Genomic DNA, 11,736 nt, shown 5'->3' on the forward strand with positions numbered 1-11,736 from the left:
TGCACCATCCCAGAGACATCTGTAAACCTGCTTCTCACTTAACACTGATTGAAGTTTCTCGTTCAAATTAACTGCACTGCTTAGGATAGTCTCACAGTTCAAAACCTGCTGCAACGTTTTTAGTACAGGAATATATTGAAAAGACCTTCTGTTCTTTTGGTCAATTACAAATTCTACTGGTTCCACTACACTAAACTTAGTAATATAATATTTGTTGCGCTTCCATGCAGTAGACAATGGGCCTTGTGTTCCGATAGCGAGTTGAATAGGATGTGATGTGCAGATTTCTGTGGCTAAGTCTTGGACAAGTGATCCATCTACTTGACAATTGTGAGCCCCTAAAAACTGAGTGATAGTCTTCTGGGTGACCGGCACAGAAACAGTCCCAATGAGATATTGCAGTTCCTCAAGGAGTAAATTTACAGCTGCACTTGACACCAGGTAACTATGTTCTAATTTCAGTAAAACTGAGGCTAATTTTAGCTCAACATCTTTTGTCAAATCTCTAGGTTCTTCAAAAGTTGGTTCATCAAATAGTAAATCTTCATTCAACTCAGTGTCACTGTTACTTGAATCTAAAGCAGAGGGATTGACGATTGACCTGTGAACTATTCCAGGTTTTAAATCTCCAACTGTACACACTTTGTGTTTTCTCCATTTGTGAGTGTGAAAACTTCCATATATGTTGGTTTGATATGAACAATCAACATACATACAAGGAACTGATTCATTATTCTTCAAATGTTGGCCAATGTGGTGAAAAAAGTCAGTTTCAGTAGAAAGTTGCGAGTACCCACAAACGTGGCACTTCAAATGTGAGATCTCTTCTGTTGAGGATTGCTGAGAAAAGTGGTTTGTAGAGGGATGCTTCTTTAAAGCATTCCATGTTTTACATGAAAATGGACAGTTTTCATATAGACAGAGGTAAGGATGGTGCCTTCCATAATGTTGATGATCTAGTCTATAATGCTTAAGCAATTCAGATCTTCTGGTACATGAATAGTCACAGTCCTTGCACCTCCACATTCATCAGATACCTGAGGAAACAAAAGAAGAAAAAAAAATTGAGGGACAAGCGAACCCCCCCCCCCCCCAAACAGTAAAAAGTGAGAGTCTCCAAACAACTGTTCTAGGGCGTTTGTCTGTGTCTCTCTGCTTCTATCTCTGTCCTACCTTAACAGCAGCGATGATAAGGTCGTGGCTGAAGAGATCTTTCCACCGATGATAGAGGAATGTGATGATATCCTAGCTAGAGTGAGTGAGAAAGACAGTTTGATTATCTCATTCTTTGTAAACATAACCAATTTAAATATTCAAATCAATGACAGATTATGATTTAACTTTAATGCAAACAATGTACTGTTGGAGACCTGTGTGGACACCCATATAGAGACGTGCGTGTATGTGTGTGTTAAGGCTGAAGTTACCTAACTATCTGTTTAATCTATGTTCGTAGTACAACCCTCTGGTAACGTTAGCAATGTTTCTCATACATAGGCTTTACCTGGGCACCTGTCTTGAGTTTAACTCTGTTTATTTTAATTAATGTCTGTGAAAAATTAGGTTTCAAAATCATGAAAATAACAAAAACAGTATTCTCTGCTCTAGGCGCTAAAAAGCAACTGAACAGCCTGGAAAAGAAACTGAACCGCCTGGTTCATGCTGAACTCCCTTATAAAAGTACACAATTTAAAACAGGTCTTGTTTGAGTAGTCTTAGGGACAAGCAACATGGATGATATTTATAAAAAAATAACATTTTGTTGTTATAATTCGGCACCTATTTTGTAGGCAAATGTAGACTTATTTCAGTAAAAAAAAAAAAACTTAAATGACCATGATGACTGACACACACACACACACACATTTGCTAAATAAATGTATAATAAAATATAATTAACTACCCACAGAGATCTTAAGAATTAACATATGAATAAGTATATGAAATTATGTTTAAAGTCATGGAACAATAAGCAGTATCATCTGCTCTGAAATGCTGGAGGTGTGTGGAGATACTGTACTCTGTCAAGCTGCCTGCAGAACTCCCTTATAAAAATAAGAAAAAAAAAAACCATTTACAACAAGCCTTGTTTAGAGGAGTCTAGGATAAACAACATAGATAATATTGAAAAGATAACATTCATTAGCCACTTCAATGTAATTCGGCACATATTCTGTAGTTAAATGTGGACTCATTTCGGTAACAATGTAACTTAAATGACCAGTTACCAGGCGATCCATCACAATCATCGTTGCGTTAATTTGACGGTTTTTTTCAATGGAGTTCAGTATTGACGTTACTCACGTGGAAGGAAATTCCCATCAAACTATCAAACTAGTCAGTGCAGAGGGGTATTCCATCAAAGTAGCTAACGAAAGCGGCTATTAGTTGATTAAGCCTGGTTAGAACTAGCGCCAACTTCTACTTGAGGCTAAAGCCGTTCCATCAACGCAGTTCAGCCGCGCCTTGCTCAGGTTAGTTCAAGCCAGGCTAACGTTATCCTGGATTACGCGCGTTCACGAGATATGTAACCAGCGTTGAATAAACCGTGAATGTCGAATCATCGATCAAATGTCCGAAAATGTCCGAAAAGGACCGAGCGGGATCTTTTCCAGCGGATTGCCATAGTATGGCAAGCAGAGTGTGCCACAATTCGACTTCAATGAAACGCGTTCTGGAAAACCGGAACGCGTTCTGGCGCGCGTGCTGGCGTTTCAGAACGCGTTTCATTGAAGTCGAATTGTGGCACACTCGGCTTGCCATACTTGTGGAGGTCTATGAGGAGTACACGCATATAATAACTCAAAAAGGGAACACCGTAACCAATAATAGAAACAGAGAGGCTGCCTGACACAAAAATCGGCGATCTGTTGAATGCATGAGTAGTATTAAGCGTAACATATTTTAATATAATATTGACCATGGATTTTAAAGCAGGTAGATAGTCTCGAGTTAACGTGTCGGACTTGCACCCGGTCGTCCGGGGTTCTATCCCCACGCAAGTAATAGTAATATAGGAAGGATTACTAGAGAAATCAAATAACTTTTCATGCCAATTATTTTCCATTTCTTTGAATATTCTTAATTAGGGAATTAATACAATTAATAAAGGTTATTACAAAATGAAGCCAACGCCAAGAATACTAGCATTAGTCTGGACGCGAACTCGGGTCGCGCATATCACTCGCAGTGCTGCTAGACCATTCACCCAGCAGCTGATTAGTGATCACGCGATAATACATACATTTGTGTGAAAATGTGTTGTGAAAATAGCCACAGTTATAATAGATATAGCAATTAATTGAATTATTTAATTTGCATCATTAGACCCTTAGTGAAAATATACGCTGTTTGTACTTTATATATGTACATCTATGACAAAATTGTGAGGACTAGTTTTGGCGGAACCTTCTGATGGTAGCCTACAATTGTTGCTGACAGATGGATTTCTCTGAAACACCGCTCAAGTTAGCCTGACAGTTAACCTGCTCCCGACCAGGTTAGTTTGGTCGGATAAATTGCCATGGTTACTTAGCGGAAATTCCCTTAAGTCATATTGATGGAACGCAACTCTAGCTGAAAGAAGCCAGCCAACGCTGATTGGCAATAGCCAATCAGCGTTGAGCTTGACCCGACGTCACTGGCAGAGAGTAGTGAGCTTGGACAGAAGCATACGGCCGACATCTTTCTTTATTCTGTGTGGAAATAGTAACATAGTTACGCCATTAAATGCTTTTATGGAAACATTTTTAGCGAGAAATGTGCATTTTACTTTCATAATGTTCGCTCGGTGAATGTGAAGGATGTTTGGTTTGATAGTTATGACGAAGAGGGAACGCTCCGTTCACTTGCATGGACAGAGACTCTGGTTACTAAGCAACCTCAACGTCTTGGCGGACTATATATCTGCTGATCAACACTACGAATGCTGGAAACACAGCAGACACACCATGTGAAGTTATTTAAAACGATTATTGTTATTTATATCCGAGATTATTTAATCTAACCCGATCTAAACTCTATCACCCAAACACGGCGGCGTTTGGGTTTCCTACCTCGGACTCCAGCGCAGCCATGTCCATGGCAGCCACGGCCGGCAACTTTCTTTATTCTGGGTGGAAATAGTAACATATTTACGCCATTAAATGCGTTTACGGAAACATTTCTAGCGAGAAATGTGCATTTTACTTTCATAAGGTTCGCTCGGTGAATGTGAAGGATGTTTGGTTTGATAGTTATGACGAAGAGTGAACGCTCCGTTCACTTGCATGGACAGAGTCTCTGATTGCTAAGCAACCTCAACGTCTTGGCGGACTATTTCTCTGCTGATCAACACTACGAATGCTGGAAACACACCAGACACACCATGTGAAGTTATTTAACCCGATTATTGTTATTTATATCCGAGATTATTTAATCTAACCCGATCCAAGCTCTATCATCCACCCAAACACGGCGGCGTTTGGGTTTCCTTCCTCGGACTCCTAAATCCAGCGCAGCCACAGGCTGGGGGGGGGGGGGGTCTCATCTACGCGCGTTACGCGCGTATCTGACCATTTTTGACACAAAATGGTCAAGCAACATTTTAGCTGCGTTACGCGCGTACATGGTACGCGAGGTACGCGCTTGGTGTGTTCGCAAAATGGTGCTGTGCCGATTTACAAACGTCGTATACGAGTGAGAGTATTTAGAAATACACTGCAATAAAACCGCATACCAATGTCAAATAAACCACATATTAAATGAGTTTCACTTATATTACCTTTTAATTAATGTTGAGGTCACGTTAGCTACACTAGGCTAGCTAGCAAGCTACATTTAGTTAGCACCTACCAGAGAAATAGCCAGTGACAAACAGAGAAATAACAGCATTAAAAACAGCAGCATATGATTATTGTTGTTTTCACTTACCAGAATATAATCCGTAAAATGTGGATATGATGCTACCAGTCTCTCTCTGGCGCAGGAACAGGTCCAGGTCGGTTGATGCCGCGTGGTCTCTGCTCAAGTTTAGTTTTATGTGCGAATGCGCATGTGCGGCGAACCTATGCGTAATCCTAAAATTATGCATTTGTCAAAACAGAAATGTCTTGGTTTGAGCTCTTTGCGAAATTTAATGTAAAAATATTTATTTTAAACAATTTAATAAATGAAAAAATATTAATTGGAAAAGTAAAACAAATAATATTAAACTGCATGGAAGGACAATTATAAATTGGATGAAGTACAGCTCGAAAACATTTTTACAGTGTGTATGGGTGAGAAGCTGCCTCGTGGTTCCAATGTGTGTGTGTGTGTGTGTGTGTGTGTGTGTGTGTGTGTGTGTGTGTGTGTGTGTGTGTGTGTGTGTGTGTGTGTGTGTGTGTGTGTGTGTGTGTGTGTGTGTGTGAGCAACCCGGTATCACGCGATTGCGTGCTCCTGCGCACGAACGTTAATCTATTGAAGCGTGTTCCAGAGCACGATAGTCCGACTTTTTGCGTGTTACACAGAACGAAATGTAAACCAATGCATTCTGAATGGAGAGGACGAGACAATTAACTAAACGGTACGAGAGAGAGAAAGAGAGAGAGGGAGGGACAGAGAGAGAGAGAGAGAGAGACTTCAGAAAGGGTGTGCGCAGATAGTACAGTGCACCCTAGTTATGTTTATGCCAAAACCACAAATGAGATATATATATATATATATATATATATATATATATATATATATATATATATATATATATATATATATAGTGGCGGTTCTAGACAAATTTTACTAGGGGGGCCAAAGAGGGGCCGGTGTTCAACCAGAGGGGCACAAAAAAAAGGCACAAAATGATATTTAAAGATTTATTTATTTTATTTTCAAATCAGTAAAATACAAAGAAAACTTCCCTGTATGGCCCAATAAAACAAACCAGCTCAACTGTACTGCATGGCTTTTTAACTTAACCACTCAATTTATGGAGCTCATGCCCTAAATCCTGAAGCTAAAGGAGGTAGGGCCGTAGAAAAATGAAAAATACAGTACAGGGTACAAATACAGTGTGTCAATTCAATGTGAACAAACCTCCAGGGTACAACAAAGGGTATAAAAATGTGACATTATCTATTAATGTAAACACTACACTACAACAACAGGATACGGCGGTTGTGCTGTCTGGCAAAACGGTCCACAAATGCATCCAGATCCAGAGCCTTGGCCCTTCTGGACTCTATGCTCAGGACACCAAGATCACTGAGTCTCATGTCAGTAGTGGTGGACCGCAGGAAGGTTTTGATCAGTTTCAGTTTGGAGAAACTGCGTTCACAAGAGGCTGAGCTTACAGGAAGGGTTACGGCAATCTTGCACAGTCTAAAGAGTTCAAAGAAAACTTCCCTGTATGGCTCAATAAAACAAACCAGCTCAACTGTATTGCATGGCTTTGTAATTTCACCACTCTGTATTTTTCTGTCCAAAACTCTCTTAAATTGATGGAGCTCATGCCCTAAATCATCAATGTCTGCATTGTACAAACGGCCAAATGAAAAAACATTGGTCTCCTTTAAAAAGGCATCACTCTGGGGGTTGAGAGACTGTATGCTTGTCATGAGCTCACAGTTGGTATTGGAGAAACGTCTGTTCAACTCCTTGAGCATGCTGTCAATTACAGGATAGAAAAATGATGTGCAAAACATAGCTTTGTCACGTTCTACCTCCCTCTGACCAACAGTGCTTAGTGTGCAGTAGCCACTGAGCCTAGTGCTCAGCATTGTCTGACGTTTTGCCACTGATGGTGCAGAATCACAGTGCTCACAAATAGTCAATGCTTCATCCCACAACTTATCAAAGAAAGACTCCTGCCTGTGGTCTTTCAATGTCTGGACTAAAGCATTTACCAAGTCAACAGCTCTAGCCAGATCAACAGTTTGTGACTGTAACATGTCAGACAGTAGTTTTGTCTCCCCAAACAACTTACTACGAGTGACAAGGTGCACAACAAATTGTAGGTCAATTTGAGGCAGAAGACCTCGGGCCTCAACAGTTCTTTCACCGTGGCGTTCTTGAGCAATCTGTTGCAGTAGTCGTTTAAGGGCAGGTAGAGTGTCCATTATGTTGCGTAGGGCTAGAAATCGGCATGCCCAACGTGTGTCGCTTAAACGTTGCAACTCTCTTGTTTTGCCATACATTTCTTTTTGGAGAGACAGCCATTTTGGGTGCACATATGAGCCAGAGGTAAAAATATAAAGGCTCTGTAACAAAGAAAAAAACTCCTCTGTTTCTGGGACATTTTTGACTACATCAACTAACACTAAATTGAGACAGTGTGCACTACAATGAATGTAGAAGGCAAATTTAGCCTGTTCTTTGATCCTTGCCTGAACCCCTGAATGTTTACCGCTCATAACGGCAGCGCCATCGTATGCTTGGCCTACAAGGTTATTTTTGTAGTTCAGGCCGTAACTTTCCAGTAAGTTCACTATTTTTGGAGAAATGGAGAAAACTCTCCTTAATGGCCCCATTGTAATAGTACCTGAGTGTGAAAGAAATCTGTTCACTTTTTGAAACATCCTCTGTTTCATCTGCCATGATGCTGAAAACCTCACTGTTCTTCACTTCTTCTATGATTTCAGAACGAACCATTTCTGCCAAACAACCCAAAACCTTATTCTGGAGGATCTTGCTTGTGTACTTTGCATTGTTAATAGAAGTTAATCTTCTCTTAACAAGTGGGTCGTGGTTAGCAACTGTGCTAAGAATTTCCCTAAAGTTTCCTTTGTTATTGGACTGTTATTCAGATTCATCATGCCCTCTTTGTGCAATGTTTTGTGTAGCTGTAAGTAACAGCACTTCCCCAATTGTTTTAATGTATGCCCGATTTTCTTGTACTTGTTTAGTGTGTTCTTTGTTAAGGATATCTGCTAGTGTTGCATCATTTTTAACAGCACTTTGATAATCCCGCCATGCTATCATCGCACACTTGTGTCGCTCAGACTTTGCATGAACTGAAAACCCTGCCTTTCTCATAGTTGCATTTTTCCAGTTTCTAAACCCAGGGGTTGAAACAAAAACAGTGTCAGGGGCCTTTGGTGTGCTAAAATGTCTACATGCATAGCAATATGTAGAGTCCATTATGACAGAATACTCAAGCCATGGATGAAGAGTATACCAGTTTTGCCTGAAGCACCGTCTTCTGTCCCCCATCAAAGTGGTTGGGAATATATTCAAGTTCGGCTGTACTGGTGCATCATTCTTGGACTTGCTGATATCTGTAGAAAGATGTACAGTAAACATAGAGCACAACTACAACATTTATTTACTTACGCATGTATATCTGCATGTAGTTCAAGTTTGTGCCATATTGGCACAAATTGAATTTACAGCAGAAAGCATAATTTTAAGGATACACAGTAGACCTACAATGAAATTGTAATTGCACTACTTTGCAAACAGAAATAACCTTCTTCATCACAAACCTGCAGTAAATCATAATCAATTCATAATTGTTTTATTTGGTCAGCACGGTGGGGCCACAGGGGGGGCCAGGGACATGTCCACAGGGGCACGGGCCCCCGTGGGCCCCCGTGTAGAACCGCCATTGTATATATATACATACACACACACACACACACACACACACACACACACACACACACACACACACACACACACACACACACACACACATATATATATATATATATTGCCTGTATATATGTATAGGCTATATATAATTAGGCTATAATTATATTATTTAGCGTGTAATGAGACAATCTATAGCCAAATTGTCGAAGATGCCCGAGAATCTCGGGGGATATCAGCATGGGAAATCGGCGAATCAGACCCATGAACCTATAAAGAAAGTCGTCATCTCAAGCGGGGGAGAACGTTTGCGGTGCTGGTTTGTGTCACGTAAGTACAGGGCTCTCATGTCTCATGCATTCGGCGTGAGACACACGCAATTCAACCCATGCACACGCTCAAACCTGTGCCGTGTTCCAATACCCGTACTGTCCGTACTTACAAGCCAAAATTTGAGTACGCAGTACGTTCCAATTCAGATCCGGCGAAAAGAAGTATACTTCAAGGACCCGGATGCCGTACTCAAAACGGGCTAATCCTGAAGTGTGGATCAAAACTGATCAAAACTCCCCGTACTCAACGGCAGCCATCTTAGCTACGTAGCGGAAGAGGCGGAGCCAGGCTGAGCCAAAGTCGGCGCATTTTCCACATAGCCTGCATTAAAGGTTGGGTATTGGATTTGCGAAACGCCAGCAGATTTTGAAAATACACAACTCAAATGGTCCTGTATGGAGTCAGTTTCCTGCCATAATTCAAACCTGAGAAAAAAAGTTTCAAAGGCTTGTAAGTCTGGGTTTGAAAACTCAACACCTTGTAATAAAGGTTTTGCAACACTGAAAAAAGAGATTATAACCTGAAAAAAAATAAAAATAAAATTCAAACATCTGTAAACATGATTTTGTGTTCTATTTTATCTTCTTCATCATTTTCACCAACACATTTTCAAAGTTCAAACAATTTCACCAGCGCATTTGCAGAGTTTCAAATCTGGCAGTGTTCTAACAGTGTATTTCATTGTTGCCCGGTTTTGAAACCTTGTAAATGGGATTCTGCAAACAGGTGTTCATACATTGAGAAATACGTTTTGAAAGGTTGAATATTTAGTTTTAAAAACTTGTAAAGGTGTACGTTTACGACATTGCAACGTATTTTTTCAGAACTGACTTTTCAGCACCGACTTTTCAGAGATTTGACCACACAGGCGCAAGCTTTGAGTCACGTGAATATTGGCAGTGTTCTGACGCCACTCGTTTTGAAACTCCTGACAGTCGAATCTGAAAACGTTCCTGGGGGCGGGACCATTTAGCTCTAAACCTATTGGTTGCTCTCGGCTGACGTACATTCCAATCACATGTGCCGTTCACCGGGCTGTGCGTGATTGACAGTGCTCTGCTGATGACACAAATAACAATCGACTTTCGCGGTTGATTTTGATTTCCATTTTCTGGAACCATGGCTGTTTCCCAAAGTGAAGGCTGCAGCCTTGCTAGGACGCGTCCTTGCTAGTCGCGTCCTATGGAGATGAGACTCTGGTTCCAGAAAATGGAAATCAAAATCAACCGCGAAATCAACCCGTTGTTATTCGTGTCATCGGCAGAGCACGGTCAATCACGAACAGCCCGGTGAACGGCCCATGTGATTGGAATGTACGTCAGCCGAGAACAACCAATAGGTTTAGAGCTAAATGGTCCCGCCCCAGGAACGTTTTCAGATTCGACTGTCAGGAGTTTCAAAACAAGTGGCGTCAGAACACTGCCAATATTCACGTGACTCAAAGCTTGCGCTCAAATCTCTGAAAAGTCAGTTCTGAAAAGTCAGTTCTGAAAAAATACGTTGCAATGTCGTAAACGTACACCTTTACAAGTTTTTAAAACTAAATATTCAACCTTTCAAAACGTATTTCTCAATGTATGAACACCTGTTTGCAGAATCCCATTTACAAGGTTTCAAAACCGGGCAACAATGAAATACACCAGTAGAACAGTGCCAGATTTGAAACTCTGCAAATGCGGTGGTGAAATTGTTTGAACTTTGAAAATGTGTTGCTGAAAATGATGAAGAAGATAAAATAGAACACAAAATCATGTTTACAGATGTTTGAATTTTAGTTTTATTTTTTTTCAGGTTATAATCTCTTTTTTCAGTGTTGCAAAACCTTTTTTACAAGGTGTTGAGTTTTCAAACCCAGACTTACAAGTCTGTGAAACTTTTTTTTTCAGGTTTGAATTATGGCAGGAAACTGACTCCATAGTGGTGGTGGTGGTGGTGGGGATGGTGGCGTCTTGTCTGCCATGGAAATTGTCTTCTCTGCTAGGTCCAAATGTGGATTAACTAGTTCCAGTAGCTACCGCAGGATAACAACAAACAGGAGCTTGCTCTGGGTCACGAGTACTGCACGAAGGGGTCGCGCGTGGGGCGCGGGGGAGGGGGAGTGCAGTACGACCGTTTGATTGACGTACTTACTGTCCAATGCAACTCGGTGGCAATGGAAATGATTGGCTGGAGTTTTTCGAGCCCTGCCCGTTCCACAGATGATTGACTTGTTTAATTTTCATGTCAGTACTTCTAACTCAGTGGCTGTAAGCGGGTTATGATAAGGATTTGAAGTAATTTTGCAAAAATGGCCAAAAAAGCGAATTCCATACCCAACCTTTAATAGAGTCATTTTGTAGTTTTTACAGTTTTTATAGCTGCTAGGCGTAAAGAGTTCACCGTTCAAAGCGGGATGTTTATTGCGGGGGAGTAGCCACGGCGGCAGTCGTGATCGTAATTTCCGGTTAGTGCACCATGGAGTACTCGATTTGGAACAGCACTCACATCTGAAAAAATAACGTAGTAGATAGTGCGGATAGTATACTTCCTTTAAGTATACTCATGGTCTGGTCTCACGTAGGCCTACTGGTATGGTCTCACGAAAATACGTGACACTGTCACGTTATTTAATCTATTGAAAAATGATCAGGGACACGTAGGCCTATTTTCTAAATTTTGTATTTCAATTGGAAGTAGGCTATTTGTCGTGTCACTAAGCATGAATTCCAAACTAAGGTTCTGTCCGGGAGCGTTCTCCCTAATGTCCCTTATGGAGCTCCGTACAGATATAATTGTCTTAGAACACTCCCATTCAGAATGCATTGGTTTACATTTCGTTCTGTGTAACACGCAAAAAGTCGGACTATCGTGCTCTGGAA

The sequence above is a fragment of the Gadus morhua genome, chromosome 1 (genome assembly GCF_902167405.1).
Source record: "Gadus morhua chromosome 1, gadMor3.0, whole genome shotgun sequence".
Lineage (NCBI taxonomy): Eukaryota > Metazoa > Chordata > Actinopteri > Gadiformes > Gadidae > Gadus > Gadus morhua.